Raw genomic sequence first — 22,143 nt, 5'->3', positions numbered from 1 at the left:
TCGGGGTCCAGTAGTAGGAAAACCCTTACCTGAAACTCGGTTATGCCCCTCGATCGAAATCCACGCTCGACAGATCTACCTAACGAAACACGAAAGTTTTAGTGGATGGCCTTAGTAGCAGTTGTTTTAAAAGGTCATCCGTTGACTTACCCAAGGAAAGGAAACTATCTCCAACCAGGTCTGCCGCGGAACCCGAGAACTTAAGCGTCAACTCTGTACTACCTTCAAGGGAGAAAAGTAGGGCCATATCTTAATCCAACATTCAAACTCGAATCGGACGAGGTAACATTAGGGAATTCATCAAAACAATCCTTACCGAAGACTCACCGTGAACCGAAGTGGAGGAAGGAAGGCTCAGGTGGCTCGGCTCGGCTCGGCTCGGCTCGGCTCGGCTTAACTCGGCTTGGTTCTCGGCTCGGCTTGGCTCGGCTCGGCTCGGCTCGGCTCGGCTCGGTTTGGCTCGGCTCGGCTCGGCTCGGCTCGGCTCGGCTCGGCTTGGTTCTCGGCTCGGCTCGACTTGCTCGGCTCGCGGCTCGGCTCGCGGCTCGGCTCACTCGGCTCGCGGCTCGGCTTGGTTCGGCTGGCGGCTCGGCTTGAAGCGGTTTCGGGTCAGCTTGGAACCGGGTCGGGTTGGACGAAAACGGTAGCCACGGTTTTGAGGGTTCTCTCTTCCGGCGAACGACGGCGGTACGATGGGGGCGTGCCGCGGCTGGGTAGAGTCCGACGACCGGTTCCGTTTTCACGCGACGGAGGACGACGGCTTGACGGCGGAAGGTGGGACGATCTAAAGCCGAGGGGAGATCCGAAATAGAGGGAGGCCGCGGCGGACAGCTTCGACGACGTGGACAAAGACGGCGGCGTGCGCGACGGAAGGAAAAGAAGAGAAACCGGGCGGTGGCGTGCACGGAGAAGAAATGGCGAACAGCGGCGCTGACGGAAAGGAGAGAGAGAGGGAGGGACGGCTGCGGCATTGAGGAAGGCGAAACGAAGAAGAAGAAAAATTTTAGATGGGGCTCGCGCGCGGGTAGGGTTTCTTTTAAAAAAAAAATTATTATTATTATTATATATATATATATCTTTTAATAGTAATAATAAATAGGATATTATTATACATATATATATATATATATATCAATTTTTAATTATCCTAATTAATAATAAAAATCTATAAAGTATTATTATATACATATGTATATTAACTTTTAAAAAAATTTAATTAATAACAATAATACTAATAATAATAATGATAATAGAAAACATAAATATTATATTATATATAAGGATAATGATAACTACTAATAATAATAATAATATAATTACTATTATATTATTATTATATGAATTTACAAATATTAATTTCAGAATTTCAGAAATAAACCCAAAATTAAAATTTCCGAAAAATTATATAAAACGGTAAAAGTTTACTTCGAAATTTCGGGGCGTTACAACTTGGTGGGCTAATAGAGCAAGCATCACATAATAATTCATTAGATTGAAGGATCTTTTGATTCTTCAATGAATGTCCTTGTGAATATTCAATAATTCTTCTCATCATTATAGATTTTGGATGACTCAATTGATTATGCCAAATTGCAAATATGTCTGGATTCATGAACTTCAGGTTTATTGTTGCATATGTTTCAACTACTTGTATATGAATATAATATAATCAAGAAGATAAAGGCAATTTGTTTAATATACGTTTTTCATTTGAGATAGTAGATATAATATAAAGTTATTCTATTTCATTTTTCTTATCAGTCTCAATATGATAACCAACGCAATGTATATCTTTAAAACTCAACAGATTTTTCTTTGATTGACTGGAGAACAATGCATTATCAATTGTGAATTTTGTTCCTCTAGGCAAAATAATTTGCATTTCCAAACCCTTCAATTACGTTTGCATACAGAACCTGACATTGTATTGACTTTTGCATCCAACATTGCTAGTTTGGAAAAATATCTTTGATTTTTAAGCATTATGTGTGGTTCCACTGTCTTCCAGATATAGATTTTTCGATGCTCATTTCTGAATCACTCAACATATGAAAATGATGCATATTTCTTCATTTAATAGGAAATAATTACAATAAGTAAAATGCACTAGGAATGTAAAAGGTTTAATATTAACAAAAACAAAACATGAAGATAGATAACAAAATAACCACATTATTATAGATATTTTCAAAGTCAAAAGAAACATGTGTGTTGTTCTATCAATTGTGCCAGTCTACTTTTCAGGGGTTAAAAAGGAATCTATCACATCCAAATTAGTTAGGTTAGATGAATCAAATATATCGTTATCTTAATAGGCATAATTGACTTCTACATATTTTCTTTTTTCTTCTCTAGGGAGACTTGATATAGATCAACTAAGTGTTTTAATGTATGGAAAATAGGTGACCAATGTTTAGTCATACCACATCGGTAGCATATTTTTCATCACTTTTTGGATTTTTATTTTGTGGAGTTTTCACTTTATGATCATTGTTTCATGTGGTTCTTTTGAAATTTGGTTATTAAAACGACCACCACGAAAATAATAATTATGCTTCCTTTACCATGGTCTCTAGCTTGACCACAAACTCAACCTCATCCACGATTAAAATTCACAACACTTTCTTCAGGAAATAGTTTTGTTTCAGTTGGTCGAGATTTGTGGTTTTTTATCCACAACTCGTTACTTTGTTCTGCAACAAGAAGACATGAGATGTCTATCCTCAGTGTCTATTATCAAGTAGCAATTTATAACTACCCCATTTGTTGTCTATGTGTCTCAATATGACACACCATTGGTGCTCATCATTTGTCACCTTCTACTTGCCATTTTTCCTTCAAATAGAGGTCTTTAGTGGTTTTGTAAGTGGCACACATATTAGCTAAAGTTCCAAATAAATTAGAGTTAATGGAGAGAATTTTGGATAATCTTATTTTCCTTATTTTCTATTTATATATTTTATTTTATTTATTATAATATTATATTTTCTCAATATCCATATTCATGTTGTGCCTCGTTTTCACAACACTACTTCTCTTCATCACATGTTGGTACCAAGTGGGAAGAAAATATTTTTCTTTACCATCTTTGAAGAAATAGAAAAAATAAATAAATAAACTTTTAATAGAATAAGAAAGTTATGAAATCTGGAAAAAACAAATCCCCTTTACGCGTTGAACGCTACACATTATTTGATATGCACTATAAGATGCACATTACCCGATATCGTGCTCTTATGTTACACACATTACTCCCCATAGTAAGCTACCCCTCTAACTCGATACTTACAATGCCACCAACTAACAAATACACTCCATATTGCTCTCATACTCGTCCCTCTCTTAATGCACTCGTTGAAGATATTCAAACGTATAAAACTGTCAACAAAATAGAAAATCTAATTGAGAATAACTTACTTGATTCAGTAGAACAACTAGTCTAAATTGCCTTTCTAGTTGTTGATTTATTCAAAAGTTTTGATTTTGAATTGATATGGGTTTGAGTTATGCTTTTTTGGATGGAAAATTAGTGGGTTTTGTTTTTCATAATCAAATAATGTGGTGTTGTTTTCAAAATCTCTTGATGTTATTTACAAATGACTTTTCATTAGTTTGGTTAGGAAGGATTGTGCCAATTGTTAGAAATTTTCTCTTGATTGTGGAAGAAAACCACGTGCGAACAACTAGTAGTATGTGTAGCCAAGGATGTGGATCGAGGATTGTGCATCAAGTTAAGTAGACATTATGCAAGAAGTATGACTAAATAAAATATCATTACCTAGTCTTGAAAGATGTGTAATGAGGATCTTGTGTCGTGCATTGAGATGCGAGGAACGAGTTGTTTTTTAGAGAAGTAGACGTGATAAATAGTTTTTAAGAGCATGTAGGGTAATTTCGCAGAACATTGATGCATGTAGAATACCAAATTTCATTAACCCTTAAAAAGTTGACCATTTTTCATTTGGGCCCCTGAAAGTGGGTCATCTATACAAAAAACCTTAATGAAAAAAATATTTTTTCCAAGGACCCAAATAAAAAATAGTCCAAAGTTAACAAATGAGATTTGACCTTTTACTGATGTCATCATCGTATGAAATTATACTTTAACCATTTCTTCCTTATTTCTTCTTCATTTTGCGGTCGTTCTTTTTTTCTTGTTTGTTTTTTCTTCTTTTCATTTTTCGTTTTTTGCGTTGTCATCATCTTCTTCTTTCATTTTTATGCTTTTTTTCTTCTTCTCCGTTCTCCAAAATATTCTTTGTTCTGCAAAAGAAAAAACAAGGTGAAACGAGAAATAGACACTTGAAACGAGAAAGAGAAACGATAAGTTATTCACAAGTGAGAAATATTATTTAGACATGAAAATCAGAAATGAGAAATAGGTTCTTTGTAAACCTTGAAATTTAGGATCCCTAAAATCATTTAAAAGTTCTTGTAATAGTTATAGTGAAAGGAAGTTAGGAAGAAATTTCAATTAGAAGTGTTAGTTGATGAGTGATATTTTTTTTGGGTCCATGGTTCAAATGACATAGTTGGTATGTCATTGTTGCAATGTCATGGTAGAGGTGACATGATAGCCTTGAGCAGAGAGATAGGAAGGAGGATCACTAAGTATTAATGTAGGTGGCAATAACAAGGTTCAAGGCATTTTTAAGCGAAAGGTGGAGTGGAATCTAAGTGGCATGGCAAGAGGTGGTGTGGAATACAAATGTCATAGCATGTGAACACTTAAATTGCTGCAATTAAGAGGTGTCAAGGGGTCAGCCATGCAAGGAGGAGGTGTAAAGTGACAAGTAAGAGGTATCAATTGGAAGCCATGCAAGGATCATTACATAAAGGAAACTTTGGAAGAGAAGTTTTCCAAACCACTCGAGTCAATTGAGTAATTTCAATTGCAAAAACTCTCAAACTGAGTCTTAATTCTTAGTGTAAGGCTATCGGACTAAAGAGAGTTGAGGAAATAGCTCAACTTCTAAGCTAAAGTACAAAAGGTTAGTTTTTAGACAAGATTGAGCAGTGTTGAGTTCTTAAGGGGTACAAAATGCATTATTTGGAACCTTAAACTGAAATTTAGAGATAAATTACTTTAGAAAATTCTAGACAACCTTGTACAAGGAAGTTTTATTTTTAGTTTTTAACCTCCAAAGCTAGAATTAAGATTTTAGATGGAAACCTAGTTTTTGGCATTTAGCAAGGTGGGTCAGGCTTTAGGGCATAAGGGTTGTGTTTTGGGCAAAGAAATGTAGAGAGGTTATTTTTTAGGGTTTAGATGCACGAGGAGCATGGCTAGCATACGACTAGGTGACATGGGGCGTGCGACAAGCAATACATGCAGGCAACCATTCACGCAACATGTATAGGCAGGCGAGATTAGCACGCAGCCAGGCCCCAAGGCACTGTGCCCGCGTGCAAGCTTGCCACCCATGCCTATGTGCTAGCCCAACCTACATGCCATATTTAGGCCTTTTTTAGTAATTTGACAATTTTTGCTTGGAGTTTGAATATTTTCTAGATAAAAAAAGGCATATTGAAGATTAAATATGATTATTTCAGCATAAGAGAAGTTATAAGGATTTTCCAAGTCAAGGGGTTGAGCCACAACTTTGTGAGGGACTAGATGCATTTAAATAATTTAAAATATGCATAAGATTGCCAAGTGTGATTTAAGCATGTGTGTGTGTGAGTGATAAATGTGTTTAAATTATTTCTAATGTTTGATTTAAGCATAATTTGTTTAAGTATGATTTCAAGGTTTCACAAGCAAGATTTTAAGGCTATTTACAAACATGTATTCAACTAGATTATCTTAAACATGTTTAAGTAAATTAGAGAGGGCTTATAAGCATGTTTGAGATTTCTAAAAGTGACATTTCTTATTGATTTAGAAAGATGTTTGCAAAACATGAGTTTGATAAATGAGTTTATGCTATACATGTTTTATGAGTTGTTTTCCAGTATGTGTTGTAAAACATTATGTTTGAAAGCTTTAATGTGTGAATATTTTCATTAAGCTATGCCAGAATTATAATGAATTACCTCTGTATGTACAAATATATTTTTCATACTAATGTGAAGGATTTTTAGAGGGTCTATGCTATGAATACATCAGTGAAAGCTCCAGTACCTAAGGGGGAAAGTTCAGCTAATGCTAGCCTATTGGTTATTATGTATGGATGTTATAGTTGGAATCTGGTGATAACCTAATGTACCTCAGAACTTATGAAATTATTGTAAAGGCTTTAAACAATATTTATAAGATGATAATAAGCTTTAAGTTGTATTTACATAATAACTTATGATATTTCATGAATTATATGTTTGGAAGCTTAAGATCGAGCATAACTATTTAGTAAAGCTAGATTTAGAAAATTGGCACTCAATAGTTTTTCAACTCGTTTTTTCAAAATGTTTTCTCACTTTTCAGGTATCGATTGTGTGTTCCCTCAAGCTGAGCTTACAGCTATAAGTCAAATAGTCTGACAAGAGTCGTCCAGGTAACCGAAATACACTACAAGAATCGGGGTTCTTCCAACGTAGAGAAAGACATCGGCAGAAAAATCTTCAAAAATGAAAGGATCTTCCAATGCCCAGTGTAAAACGTCGGGAGAAAACGTTATTTCTGACGCTATAAAATGAACGTCAAGAATATCATCGGGAATTATATGTTTTCCCAATGCATACACGACGCATCGGGAAAGAAGCATAAAAAAACAGATGACATTAATTATTTCAGAGATGTATTCTCGACGCTATGCATCATGTGTCGGGGCCAACATCAGGAATTACATGTTATCCCGACACGTCGTGTATGCGTCGAAAAAGAACCATCGAAAATTAGGCCACATTAATTATGGCAGACATGTATTCCCAACGCCATGCATCATGCGTCGAGGATGACATCAGGAATAAGGAGCAGTCCTGACGCTATTGTTGTGCGTCGGGAACGGCGTTAGGAATAAGGAGCATTCTCGATACTCTTAGTAGGATCTGTTGAAGTTTTAGGGCTGCATCGGGAGATCCCCTATAAATTTTATTTTAGTTCTGTGAACACAAAACCAAAACAAAGAGGCAAACAAAAAAAACAGAGAAGCGAAATGAAGAAGGATTTGCCACCGTGCCCTCGTCGTCGTTGCCCTTGCTGTCGTTGCCCTCGCCGCCGTCGTCCCTTGCCGCTGTCTGCCACCGTACATTGAGGTAAGTTTAAAATCATTAATTTTTAGGTTTATTTAGATAGTTTAGGGTTTTTTTTAACAAAAATTGTTTTAGGATTATTTCATTGAATAAATTTTTGTTTATGAAATGTATTGTTGTATTGAATGTGTGTTGAATTGAAACTTTGAATGTTGTTGAATTGAAATTTGAAGTGGGTTGAATAAAAATTTTAGAGGGAGTTTGAATGGAAAATTTGAAGTGGGGGTTGCTTTAATTTAAATTTTGAAGTGGTGGAGGATGAATTGAAAATTTGAAGTGGGTTTAGTTGAATTTAAATTTTGAAGGGGGAGTTTAGAGTTGAATTGAAAATTTGAAGGGGGTGAATTTAAATTTTTAAGAGGGTTTAGGGTTAAATTGAAAATTTTGAAGTGGAGGTTGAATTTAAATTTTGAAGGGGGGGGGGTTAAATAAAATTTTGAAGGGGGTGGAGGGATGAATTGAAAATTTGAAATGGAGAGGGTTAAATAGAATTTTTGAAGGGGATGAGGGGTTTGAATTGAAAATTTGAGAGGGCCAATCGAATTTGTTTGCATTAAAAATTCTGTAATATGTGTTAAGATTTGTTTTGGCTATTGTGAGTTATGATAGCCTCTTTGTGTTGAATAACTTTTTTGTTGATTTGGGATGACTATCCTGCAGTTATGGTAGCCTTTTTTGTTTTGAATTTGTTTATATTTGAGATGGTTTCAAGGAGTGGTAGTAGGATAGTTTGTAAGGTAGCGTTGTTGGAAGGGATGGGTAAGATGCGACGATTGAAGTATTTTGTTGTTAATAATTGGTTGCGTTGGCTATCCTACAGTTATGGTAGCTTTTGTAGTTTGAAGTTAGTTTTAGTAAAAATTTTGAGAGATTGTATATTAGTGAAAAATAGTGAAAATTTAGGGGAGTAAGTTATGGATGTGAAAAGAAAGAGATATGTTTCTAATCAAACCTATTTATGTTTTAGGGACTTAAATGATGGACAAGGATTTGATGAAACTTAGGAATAAGTTCTTCCTTGAGTATAGAGAGAGAGTGACCCAATTTTTAGAATTTGTCAAGTTTCACGTTGATGCCTACGAACGATTAAGGTGTCCATGCAAGAGATGTATTAATTTAAATTGGAGCTCATTAGAAGGTGTGGAACGACATCTACTGGCAATTAGAATATTCCCCTACTACACAAAATGGGTGTATCATGGAGAGTCATTAAGCTTTAGAGGTACACAAAACTTTGAGGAATGAACTAATAATAACCCTTTTTATGAAGGAACTAGTAGTAGACAATTTAATGAAGAAGATGATATGTTTTGTATGCTAAATGATTTACAAGTCTCGGTTGAATAGAAAGAGGAAACAGAGGAACGTTGTTTGGAAGATGAAATACCATGAATACTGGGGTAGATATAGATCAAGATAAAACAAACATATTTCATGACTTATTGAATGAAGCACGTAATGAGTTGTACCCTAGTTGTTTTGAATTTTCGTCGTTGAATTTTTTGGTTAAGTTGATGCATGTGAAGATTCTAAATGGTTGGAGTAACAAGTTGTTCGACATATTGTTAGAACTCTTAAGAGCAGCGTTTCCAATGTGTAGTAGTACTATCCCTAGTTCATTTTATGAAGCAAAACGAAAACTTTGTGACTTGGGCTTAGGATACAAGATTATCCACGTGTGCAAGTATGAATGTGTATTGTATTAGAAAGAGTTTGCTGATTTGCAACATTGTCCTACATGTGGCGAGACTCGATACAAGGTTAATCATAATAGAGGGAAAAAATTTCGCATAAGGTATTGCGTAATTTTCCTTTGGTACTGAGATTACAACATTTGTTTGTATCGCAGGAAGGGTCTGTTGACATGAGATGACATAGGGATAAACGTGTTGAAACAATTGATGTGTTGAGACATCTAGCTGATGTAGAGGGGTGGAAGTACTTTGATTTTGAATTTCGTGATTTTTCTTCTGATCCACAGAACGTGCGTTTGGGCTTGGCTTTAGATGGGTTTAACCCATTTGGTCAAATGAGTACCTCGTACAATATGTGACCTATTGTGTTACTTCCTTACAATTTTCCACCATGAAAATGCATGAAAGAGACAAATTTCTTCTTGTCACTGCTCATACCCGGTCTTAGATCTCTTAGTAGGGATATCGATGTGTATCTCTAACCATTGATTGAGGAATTGAAAGAATTATGGACTTTCGGGGTGCGTACGTATGACTCTCTTACAGGTCAGTTCTTTCAGCTATATGCAGCCTTGTTGTGGATGATTAATGACTTTCCGGTGTATGGTGACCTATCAGGGTGGAGTACAAAGGGGTATCAGACATGTCCTATATCCATGGGTGATAGATCGTCCTTCGGGATACGAGGTAGAATATCTTTCATAGGACATAGACTCTATCTTCCAGAGAAACACGTGTGGCATAGAAGTAGGCTATACAATGGAGAAATAGAGTGTAGGGCTTCTCCAGTCAAGACTACTGTTACATCACAAACTTGACGTAATGCACATTGAAAAGAATGTTTGTGACAATTTGGTTGGTACGTTGTTGAACATCAAAGGGAAAATCAAGGATACCATGAATGCTCAGTTGGACCTACAAGATCTGAAGATAAGAAAGGATTTACACCTTTTAGAAGTTGGTAACCGATTGGTCAAGCCACACGCGAGCTATATGTTGACTAGTAGTGAATGAGTTGAGTTTTGCAAGTTCCTGAAATCAGTTAAGTTTCCCAATGGATTTGTTTCTAATATATCGAGATGTGTGCATGAAAGAGAGGGAAAAATATCAGGACTCAAAACGTATGATTGTCATGTTTTATTACATCGATTGCTACCTATTGGTATTCGAGCATTTTTACCAAAAAAAAACGTGTACACTGCTATTACTGAATTATGTAATTTTTTCGTGACTTGTGTGCCAGAATGATAAGAGTAAGTGATTTGGACAGATTGCAAGCAGATATCATGATCATACTTTGTAAGTTGGAAAGAATATTTCCATCTGCCTTCTTTAGCATTATGGTACACCTTATCGTTCACTTACCATATGAAACGAAGGTTACTGGTCTGGTTTCTTACAGTTGAATCCCATTGAAAGAAATCTACGCATTTTAAAAAAGTATGTTAGAAATAAAGCACGTCCTGAGGGGTCAATTGTAGAAACGTATGTGATGAATGAATCAAACACCTTTTGTTCATGTTACCTAAGTGGTATAGAGACTCAATTCACAAGAGATGAGTGAAATGATGATACCATTGTAGAGGACGAGGTAATTGGTGACTTTGAAATTTTCAAGCAGAAAATACGACCTTTAGGTGCGTCAAGTGTACGCACTATATCATAGGAAAAGAAACGACTCTTCCATTGGTACATACTGAACAATGTAGACGAAATATCGGAGTATCGAAACTAAGCATTCCTCTTCTTCGTAATTCTTAGATATTTGTTATACATTGTTCTTACAAAAATTAAACTCATCCTCATCCCCGTCAGGAAACATTTGAGGCTAATACGCCGACATGCTCAAAATTCTATGGATTTGTATAAAAGACATGAATGGGCATTCTCTGAATGATTTCGAGCATAGGTATATAGCAAGTTTTAGTATGACATGTAAGCATGCACTAACGTATTTAAGCACGTGAAATGTCTATAATCGTTGTCACATTCATTTCAGGTGTTAGAACTACGCAAGTCTATAAATCTATCTGACCATTTCTTCTCACTTGCCATGGAACCATCATTTGACGTTCGTTGTTATAATGGATGCATCGTGGGTGGGCAGAGATTTCACATGTCTGAACTTGATTTTCGACATACTACACAAAATAGTGGACTGATGGTCATTGGTGAAAGCGATTGAAGTGGGAGTGACGACAATAATTTCTACAGTATTTTAGACAAAGTGTTGAACGTACAATATCTGTTGGGAAGAAATGTATGGCTATTTAAGTGTCAGTGGTATGACACGAATGTAAACAAAAGTCAAAGAACACACGTTGAATTAGGATACAAATCTATCAACACGTCCCATTTTTTGTATGCGAAGGAACCTGTAATTTTTACGACTTAGGCACATCAAGTTTTTTACCTAGATGGCTCAAAAAATGGTAGCAATTATAATTTCCTCGCACGTCGTTCGCTTCAGCCAGACGATAGGGGTGTGCGTACGAAAGACATTTCCCGTCCTTACCTTAAGTGGGCAGACGTTGGCAGAGAATACATTGAGGTCGTCATGTCCAGGTAATTAAGTCCACTACACATTTATGATTTCATTTGAAACATATCTAAGTTAACCAATCTAATGTGTTATTTTTGTAATGTGTAATGGTTTTTTGTGCTTGATTTCAATGATCAAGCAATGAATAGATTTGTTGAGCATTAGATGCTCGGTACGCTTAAAGAGTTCCGGGCTGATTATCACAGACACTTCAAAAAGTACAATGACCCCGATGAGGCTCGTGCGAACCCACCCAACCTATTGGTGGGACATGATAAGAATTGACACTTCCTCTACGACCACTACATGAGCCGTACATTCCAGATGAACAATTGAACCACTTGTCATGATTAGTTATGATTTCAACTTTTAATATGTATAAGAACTAAACAATATAATTGTTTTTATGCAGGAGCAATCACGAACAAACAAGGCTGCTAGATAAGGGTAGCCTTACAACCATAGCAGAGGGTCAAAGTCGTTTCTACAATGACAGCACGAGCTCGCTAAGAAAAAAAGAAGAGTTGGTCGATCGTGTAGAGTTGTTCTGGAAAACACACGTTTGAGTCGGGACGTTCGTGTCGCAGACTATAGAGGATGCACATGTAAGTTATTGAAGCAACACTTATGTCCTTATTAATTATCCTCTTTTTGCGTTACCTAACTTAGTTTTTAAATTTGTTGTTGAATCAAATGTTGGAATTCTAGTCCCAATCTACCCTAGAGGGTAGTCAATCGCTCTTTGGGGATGAGATATGCGATCAGGTGTTGGATAGACGACCAGGCTACTCAAATGGCCTTGGTTGGGGACCGAAGCTAAAGGTCCACAAGACGTCATGTTCCACGACATCAGGGCGAGCAGTTCCACGACGTCACGTTCGCAGTCCACAGAAAAAGAGATTGAATTATAAGCTAAACTTAATGAAGCTTTGGAACGGACTGAAATGCCAGATAAAAATCACCAAGCGTTAGCTTCAGAAGTGGAACAAATGCGAAAACTGATACAAGACTTGACTCGGGCACAGCAAGGACCACCACATGATCCCTAGCTTTGCAGTATATATATATATGTCTCTATTATTCTTAAGTTTTTGTAATGATAGTATATAGTGACGATATGGATATATGTACTAAACTTAACTACTTTTGTATCATTGTAGGATCCGCAGTGTAGAGTGGCGTATACGAGGCTCTTTAGGAGACGTATGACTTTCTTTGCATTTCTTTGTATTTTGAATACTATAATTTTTGTATTATGAACGCTATTATGTTTTTTGAACTTCTTCGTATTATCAATATTAAATTTTTTTGTTTAATTTGTGTTTGTATTTCGTAATTTACTAATTTATTTTGAATTTCCTTTAATTTAATCCAAAATAGAGAAATTGTTTGAGAAAAATATTTTAGGGAAAAAATAAAAATTTAAATATTAAGAAAAATACATATAAAAAGGAATTCCTGACGCAAACAACGTGGGGAATAAGTTGCACACGACACGTCGGGGATAGTTTTTCCCGACGAACATCTGACGTCGGCTATAAGTACGTCGGGATAAATCATTCTCGATGCACAAAGGGACGTCGAAAATGATCACATCGAGAATTACTATTCCCGACGCATGACACGTGTCAGCAAATTAGGCGTAGGGATAAAGTTATTCCCGATGCCTTGTTGGTGATGCATCGAGAATACTTCTCTAGACGCATTTCTTCCGACGATGGTCTCGACGCAGGAAACGACGTCGAGATATCTTTTCCCGACGTTTTTATCACTTTTCCCGACGTTTTATTGCATCGGGAGTCCCTCAGGTTCTTATAGTGATAGTTAGTCTTAGTCGGTCGGTAAGTGTTGTTAACATATGGTAGTGCTTGTCAACCCTTGCACCCTCTTTTGGGATCAGTAAGTGATGGTTCTGGGAAGGGGTGTGACATACTTGGAACGAAAGAGAAATGAAAAGTTTGTTCACGAGCGAGAAAAATGCAAGTGGTGGAAAATTTGAGTATTACGTTGAGTGAGAACGAGTAGCAAAGGACAAGAACAAGAAGCGAGAAATACAAAAGATAAGAAGTTTGTAGCAGAATTGCCTTAAGTGTAGATGAGGTTATTTTAGTCAATTCATAGACGACTGGCATCATAAGAAGGTCACTACTCACTAGAATTTGGATTGTGGGCCAAATATCATCTAGACCTCCTTTTGGAGGCCATCCGTACAAAATCCTTGTAATTTCTCTTTTTAATCTTCATAGTTTCCACTAGGAATAATTGTATAGATAGCTCTCTTTAAAGGGCCTAAAATGAGAAGTAGTCTCAAGTTAAAAAATAAATGCCATTATCCTATGAAATTACACTTTAACTCTTTTTTCTTTCTTCCTTCCTCATTTTGCAGCTGTTTTTTCTCGTTTGTTCTTTATTTTTTTTTGTTTTCTTCTTTCTTCTTCTTTCTTTTTTTTTTTTTTTCTTTTTTTGCATCTTCTTCTTCTTCTTCTTCCATGTTTATGCTTTATTTCTTGTTCTCACTTTCTCTTCTCCATTTTCTAAAGTTTTCTTCATTCTATATAAGCTAGAAAGAGAAATAAAAATATGAACAAAGAAACGAGAAATAGGTACTTGAAATGAGAAAGAGGAACGAGAAATTATTTATGAGCAAGAAATAATATTTAGGTACGAGAATAAAAAACAAGAAAGAGATATTTAGAACGAGAAAGGGGAACAAAAAATTATTGAAGAGCGAAAAGTAGATAAAGTGAGGAATTTGGATATTACGATTAAGCGAGAACACGTAACTAAGGACGAGAAATGGAAATGAGAGAACTTCACAGCAAACTAGCCTTGCGGGCAGATGGGGGTATTTAGTAATTTCGCAAGACACTGATCATTAGACAATACTGGTTAGAATTTGCATCCCCGGTCACATCTCATTTGGAGGCCTTCCGTACAAAATCCCCTTCCCACTAGATGCCGCCGGCGATGCATCCAAATCAAAGCCGGCTCCGGTTTCCGTTGGGGATACGTTGCCGGACGGGGCATCAGCCTACTACTTCGACGAGGACTATAAGCTCCCGCAAGAATCTGTACACTTCCTCGCCACCGGCAAAAAGGTCGTTCTCTTTGAAGCACCCCGTTTCTTCTCCGACTAAATTCCTTAAGTTCGTATTATTGCTAATCTTTCTTATTTAGTTTTAAAACACAGTGGTTGAAATTGTTATGCTTAATTTCTCGTAGTTTGCTGAAAAAGATCTAATGATTTGTTTAATTACGTCCACTTAGAATTTTCTGTTCATAAAGTCTGATTAAACCACCCACATTGCCATACTGATCCAAAGCAAACTTTATACGGATTCTTTCCCTCTGAATGAGCTACAATTGCATTTGTTGTCTGGGGTTGAAAGAAGATTTTTGAGTAGATAGTTTGCTTGGGTGTTAGCAAAGAAAGTTCGAAATGATCGACGGTTCCAGTTCAAGATTAATATTATTAGTTTATTATTTGCATTACAAATTCTGTATACGTACATAAACACTGGGTGCCTAGATTGGCAGGTTAACAATATTAGAAATTATTCCCACTTCAGGTTTTACCAAGGCAAGTTTGGAGACAGGCCTGATCCATTTGGTGCATTGTAATCCCAGCATTGCATATATTGGCTATAGCTCGTGTGTATTTCATCCCATAGCTGGACATTCTGTTGCAGTGTTTCTCATAGATTTTTACCTGTATTATAGAGATTATTGCATTGACAAAGTTTCTGATGGTATAAAATAAGTTTGGAGTTGAAAAATAGGACTTACAAATGTCTTGAAGCAGTGCCAATCATCAACCAGGGATTGCCCTTGCGCCCTAACATTGTGAAGTATTTCTGAGCTCCTTGCTTGTCCAAACAGAAGTTTGCCAATGCTATTTATACTATTGTCAGCATGCCTTCTTTTGAAAATTTCATCCTCTAACTGTTCTCTAGCCTCCATCTTTTCTCTAGACCCAAATGGAGCTTCTTGAAACTGTTCAAAGCAAAAGTCTAGACACTTAGACTATGCAGTAGATTGGAACATAATTGAATATATACGTTGTTGGATAAATCATACCTTGTACTGATAATGAATGAGACTAGCATCGCGCTGGCTTACTGAATTTGATGACAATTTTGACAGCGATGAAATAGTTTGAGGACTCTGAACAGAGTATTTATAGTTGTCATAATCAGGGCTATTACCAAGAAAGGTGTCAAGGAAATCATTGCCGATCCTTTTGTTCCCATACAACATTACATGAGAACCATAGCCAGACTTATCAACAAAAGTTCTTCTTCGAACCTGCAGTTTGGAAATGTACAAGGAAATGTTTATTAGTGGTGCGATTTAAGAAGATTGAGTTCATTTAAGAATTAGGAAGCTTACCGCATGATATTGTTGGTTCAAAGTTTCTTTGCTCAAATCATGCTTGTCACTGCGCATTATGGCACAACACAGATTTATTTAAGATGATTAGAGAATGACTATGTAGACTTGAAACCGATGTTACAAGGGCCTGAATATAGGAACTCGAACTTGGATGCATACTATGTTAAAAACTTAAAATACAACCGAACTCAAAAGCTTAAAGGGATGAGTTAATTTAATTATATCAATTCTTTAATATAGATAAAAGGTGTTGAAATAAAATATTGCCTGTCTTCCATCCAAGCGACGCTGAACAAATCTCCAAGGCAAGTGTTATAGTCTTTGGGAGAACGATGAGACTGCTTAGGACAATATGTTGCCCAACTATCCTCTGTTGCATTTGATGCCGTTGTTGCATATATCTTTATGTTTTCTGGAAGTACTCCTTCAAACATACTCCCGGACTCACATGCTTCCACATATATTACCTGAATTTTTATGTTAACTAATTGTAACTTTGATATACAGTTTGAACTTCGTAATTATTGTTCTATGATCTATATTCCATATTTTAGTACCATGCTTTTGTAATTCTTGGCTTTATGTTTCCTTTTCAGCACATCTATTAGATCGTTGACAAAAATATAATCGCCTTCAGGCATTCCTGCAATCATGTGGAACAAAATACAGCCAAATTTAATAAGGAAGTTAAGGAAGTTCAAGGTTGACCAGTTTGAATTGTATTTTCTAAGGATTTAGAGAATCAATCCAAACAGACCCTTAATTTGTTGAGGCGAAAAGTAGTAGTAAGTATAAACTTATTACCGAGCATCCCAGCAGCACCATGGTCGGAGTAGTAGATGAAAATATGATCCTGAGGGCCACTATGAATAACCTTACCACTTCCTCCAGTCAGAGCAGACTTGTTTCCCAATATGGCAGCATAAAAGTTGACTGCATTCACATGCTTTCCTGTATAGTCCTTGGGAACTCCATGGTAAACATCATTTCCATCTGGTTTGTTGATAATGATTCCTGGCCTTGGATTGCTCGGATGAAATGCAATATCATCGTACATGAAAACTATTATGTTTTCATCAGGGATTCCACCCTTTTTCAGTATTTGATATGCGTGGCATACATCCGCCTAGGTTTTTGGTTTTTTATATAAAAAAGAAGAAGGTCGTTACTATTTATTAGTAGGAGAGCGAGTGGTTGGAATAATTATTCAATGAGTTTGTTGCATTATATATATTGTAAATCTAAGAAGCCGGTTATGAATACAAGACATGATGATGTGTCATTTTCTTTAAATCTAGGAGACAAGCATGAAGACACATTTATTAAAATACATATCATTTTTATGGTAGAAAGAGTTCAAAGTTAAGAGTTGCATTTATTTGCTTAAAAAATTAGTTTGATGGATACGGATGTAAAACAATGTTTTATGCATGTTTAACAAATATTGAATCTCAACTAGTGTCTAACACGTCTATTGCACCGAGAAGTGTATGTTTGATACATGTCCAATAGGTCTAAGAGTATTTATGTGTCCAACACGAAAACTCGAGCCAAACTAAAGTTGTTTATGCTTCTTAATTGTCAGCTATATTATGCTAACTTCATCAAATAATTTTATGTATAGTTTGTATAATTGAAATGATACAAGAAGGGTACCTGGTGTCTGTAATTATCATAGCCATTGGAGCCAGCAATCAGAAGTGCCCATATCTTCCCAGTTTGGTCAGTAGTGGCATCACTGATCCACTCATTCTTAGCAATTATGTTGTTGAAACACAGAAAGGTTATGAGAATGATTAATAGCTTCGTTGGGTTTCTATCACAAGTAGTCATTTTAGGTGTAGAAATGTGACTGTGTTTGAGCATCCCTAATACCCCAAATCTATGCATTATTATACTAGTTAATGTGAATGTGACACGTAGTATAATATTGCATGATTTAGCAAAAAGCTTTGCAGTTACAGGTAGCTTTCTTTTGTTATCTTATCCATTGGTTCTTATCAAATGCGTCAAGTAAAAGGTTTGTTTTTGCTTTCTTTCCCTATCTAGCTAATCTAAGCAGATAATTTTCTTATTGTTGAACCCTTTGTCTCTTTCTATGTTTGTTTTAACATTTATGTTTTGCTCTATTTTCCAAGTTATTCTCTTCTCTTTTCGACACTTTCAAATTCTTGTACGTTTCAAAAGTTTATGCATTTGGTAACATACTACAAATAAAAAAAGAAATACTATAGCATGAAACAAAACTATATACTAAAATATTAGTTTAGACTTTGTACTTTTAGCATGGGTTCATTTTGATTTTTTTTACTTTTAATTTTTGTTTATTTTGACATTTGTACTTCTAAAAAAAATCTTTTTGAATCTCATTTTGTATACAATGAAAATCTTTTAAAACAAATTTATATCAAGAAATTTATTGAAGTGTCATGTTAGAGTGGTTATTGACGAAATGAGATAAAAAAAATAAAAATAAATGGAAGAAAATGGTCAATTTTTAATTGCGAAGGGACCAAAATGAAAAGGGTTAAAAAGTACCGAACGAAAACAAATATTTTTGAAAGTGTACAAACTAAGATAAACAAATATTAAAATTATGAGGCTGAAATTATTATTTTTGAAATTATATTGTACGTCATTTGGTAGTTGCCACTCACCTTTCTAAAAGCTTTTTATTCCCTTCCATGGCTTAATACAGTATGTAGCCTATTTAATGGTCTTAAAAGAAGAGTGAGTTTTACAAAATTCGGAGATTATAGGTTTTTATTAAAGGGGTTGAATTAAATGTGTGGATATAACTCGAAGTTTTTAAGAAAAATGTTATACTCATATAGCGCTGGAATTAATTAGTTTTTCTTTTTTAACCAAAAACGATACATTTCTTATATTGGCGGTGACAATAAATTAAATTAAAAAAATTATTTCTTTTTCTAAGAAAAATTATTTTAGCAAAATTTTAAATTTTATCAATTTGAAATATTACTATGATTTATAAATATTTTAATCCAATTTGTTATAGAGTCATTTTTAAATATAGCAAAATAAACCAAGTCATTTACAAAAGCATAATAAAATTTTAAATTCGGTCAATAATAAGTATTGATACAACCTGAAGTTTTGATATATTTCACCAATATTGTTATTACAATAATTTCTCCCAGAATGATCAAATCATCAAGAATTTTTCATTAAGATAAATTAATATGAGTAATGTTTGTGTTGTTTGGTAAATTGGGCTCCGCCAGTTTCTTTTAGGGGCATTTGGCAACCAACATGTAATTGAGATGAGCGGGTGGATAAAAAAAATCATATACTATTTGGATTTACCAACAATTGATGAGGTTTATTATTACGTTATTCGTGTATCTCACATTTCTCATCTCGTTATTTGTGTTAACTTATATTTCTCACTTCATTATTCGTATTAACTTTTATAATTACTCTCCACTATAATAATTATCGACTAAACTCAACTCCTAAAAATAACTATGAACAAACATCCCTTTAGTATCCCTAAATTATGGAGAGAATACTACTATTTTGTTTCTCAACATTTTTTCATCTGTTATAAAAGTATTTATTTCTCTTTTATCTTAAAAATAGATTTATGAACTAGCTGAACTATGCTAATTTTTTTAATAAATTTTACTTGTAAGAGTAAAATAAAATAATAAGTTGAGGGTATGACCTAGTACTAAAATTACAAGAAAATAATAATTTACAACTGATATCATGTAAAAAAAAATTAGCGTTAAAATATGATTTTAAAAGGTTCAATTTTGGTAAAAAAAAAAACTATATTCAAAATTGGTCTTTTACACTAAATTAGACTAAACATGAAGCTAGCTGGCAAAAGAAACAAGAAATTTTGATAACATCGTGTGAAGACGAGGCACACCCTCAATATAGAAATCGAGAAATTATAATATTAAAATAATAAAATAAAATAATATATAATATATAAATAAATAAATAAGAAAATAAAAAAAATTAATAAGAAAATTAAGAAATTACCATTCTAAAAAAGTTCCATTTTTTTCCAAATTATTTGGAAATCTCTCCGATATTAGTGTATCTTAAATCTCTACCAAATGTCACCCTTTATAGATAATTTGGCAAGCATAAAGTAGGTTACATAATCAGTCAGACATGATCGTTAAGATTGAATATTTGATACACATGACATAAATGTTAGATGATTAATGAGTTGATATGTGGCTACGACGATTAAGCATACTAATCGATAATGGTCATTTATAAAATAAAAAATAAATTAAATTAAAAGGAAGGCATTTGTTCCTCCTATCCTCGTTTTCTTTTCCCACTTCATCTTCTTCCTGCTTTCTCTCTTCCCCTCCTCCAACTTCACTCTCTTCTTTCCCACTTAAATTAAACACCCAAAAATCAATGCTCAAATTTTAAGTTTCTAATTCATTAAAAAATAAAAAAAGTAAAAAGAATTTTCCCATGGAAAACCCTTTTCAGCATAATATTTTCTAATCACTAGAAGAAATATAGGTTTTAATGTCGCTTGGGAAAAATGGAAAAAGAACATTAATGTCGGTTTTGAAAAGGCGGACCTTTAATGTCGGTTCTCCACCGACATTAAAGACTAAGCTTTAATGTCGGTTTTAAAACGACATTAAAGGTCCGCCATTTTGAAAACCGACATTAAAGGTCCATTTAAATTTTAATTTTAATTTTTTTATTTTGTGAAAAAATTAGACACTTTAATGTCGGTTTTCCACCGACATTAAAGGTCCATTTAATTTTTTTTAATAATTTTTTTTGTGAAAAATAACATTCTCTCTCTTACTTTATCCTTTTCGACCGTCTGCTATACTCAACGCCATTTCGCCAAATGTATTCGACCATCTCCCTCAGACGAACGACTCCTCTCCATTTCTTCTCCGATCGACGCCACCATTTTTATCGCCGCCACCATTTGTATCGCTACCATCATTTTTATCGCCGCCATCATTTCTATCGCCGCCACCATTGTTGTTCTGTTCACCCAACCTTGGAATCAAATTCGACCGCATTTCTCTCCTTCTAAAGAAACTCATCCGCTCGTCTGTGTCTTCCTCTCACATTCTCATTCTCCCTCTCACATTCACAGCAACGACGGTAAAATTTCCATCTTCTTTCAAGTGGTCGCGATTTTTTTAATTTGGGGTTTTTAGCATGTTTTTTGATTTCGATTTAGATTGCTGTAAATAAGGATGAAATGGCTGGAGTTGCAAATAAGGATGAAATGGCTTGATTTCGATTTTTTTTCATGTTTTTTGATTTCGATTTAGATTGCTGTAAATAAGGATGAAATGGCTGGAGTTGCAAATAAGGATGAAATGGCTGTAAATAAGGATGAAATGGCTTGATTTCGATTTTTTTTCATGTTTTTTGATTTCGATTTAGATTGCTGTAAATAAGGATGAAATGGTTGGAGTTGCAAATAAGGATGAAATGGCTGTAAATAAGGATGAAATGGCTTGATTTCGATTTTTTTCATGCTTTTTGATTTCGATTTAGTACAAGCTTCTTGTATTTGGTAGATGAGGTGTAGTGACAGGTAGGCAACCAGGTTGTGCTATGTTTTGGTAGATGACAGCTTCTTGTATTTGATTTCGAGAAGTTGTGCTATGTTAAAATCTTCGCCAAACTGGAAGTTCTTACTTTCTACTGGGTTCATAGAAAGGAATCAAAAAACTATTCTCTTTAGAATTAGCTTAACTTAGGCGGGAAAATGAATGGAGAAAATAAAGCTATAACACTGCTGTAGTTGCAAGAAGTTCTTATAAAATCAGCAATAAAGTAGGAATGTAGAGACACATAATACCCTTTAGCATATCTAAAAAAAAATTTCTTACTTCGTACCTTTGAAATTGGGTGGGACGGTCAAGGTGTTCATAAAAATCTCATTTCTAAAAAGGAATTTAATCAAATAATTATTTAAGCTCGATCAAATGATCCTTTAGATCAGTATTTTTTAGTGCAGCAAATGCATATTAACATGAAAGTCAAGCTTAACTTGAGACTTAGAAAGTGTATTCTTGTAAGAATAAATAAAAGGAGTGAAGGGACACAAACTATATGGTCATTAGAACCGATTGGAGACTTATGTATAACCAACAATGATTTTTCTTTTGATAAAGCAACTAGTCTAGTATTTTCTGGTGAGCTGGTGCGTTCTAACTTGGTAAATTAGTTATGTAATTGAAGTAACAAAGTCAAGAGGATTTACATCAGTGTAATTGATCTTCAAAAATTTTGTAATAGTGGAGGTGTAGATCTAATTGCACTGTGGATGCAGACCATATGCAGCTG

The 22,143-nt window shown here is 34.9% G+C and overlaps 1 long non-coding RNA gene across 2 annotated transcripts; it reads left to right on the top strand.

The window, feature by feature from the left end:
• The first annotated feature begins 14,063 nt into the window (after positions 1-14,063).
• Positions 14,064-17,112, top strand: LOC103501568 (uncharacterized). Of its 2 annotated transcripts, XR_007817362.1 has the most exons (3): positions 14,376-14,525; positions 14,997-15,770; positions 16,416-17,112. It is a non-coding gene; the product is annotated as an uncharacterized LOC103501568 (long non-coding RNA). The 2 variants fall into 2 exon arrangements; XR_007817361.1 differs by having other exon boundaries at positions 14,064-14,525; positions 14,997-17,112.
• The last annotated feature ends 5,031 nt before the right edge of the window (positions 17,113-22,143 follow it).

The sequence above is a fragment of the Cucumis melo genome, chromosome 2 (assembly GCF_025177605.1).
Source record: "Cucumis melo cultivar AY chromosome 2, USDA_Cmelo_AY_1.0, whole genome shotgun sequence".
Lineage (NCBI taxonomy): Eukaryota > Viridiplantae > Streptophyta > Magnoliopsida > Cucurbitales > Cucurbitaceae > Cucumis > Cucumis melo.
The sequence above is the reverse complement of the archived record's forward strand: the minus strand, read 5'-3'. Positions and strand labels throughout refer to the sequence as shown.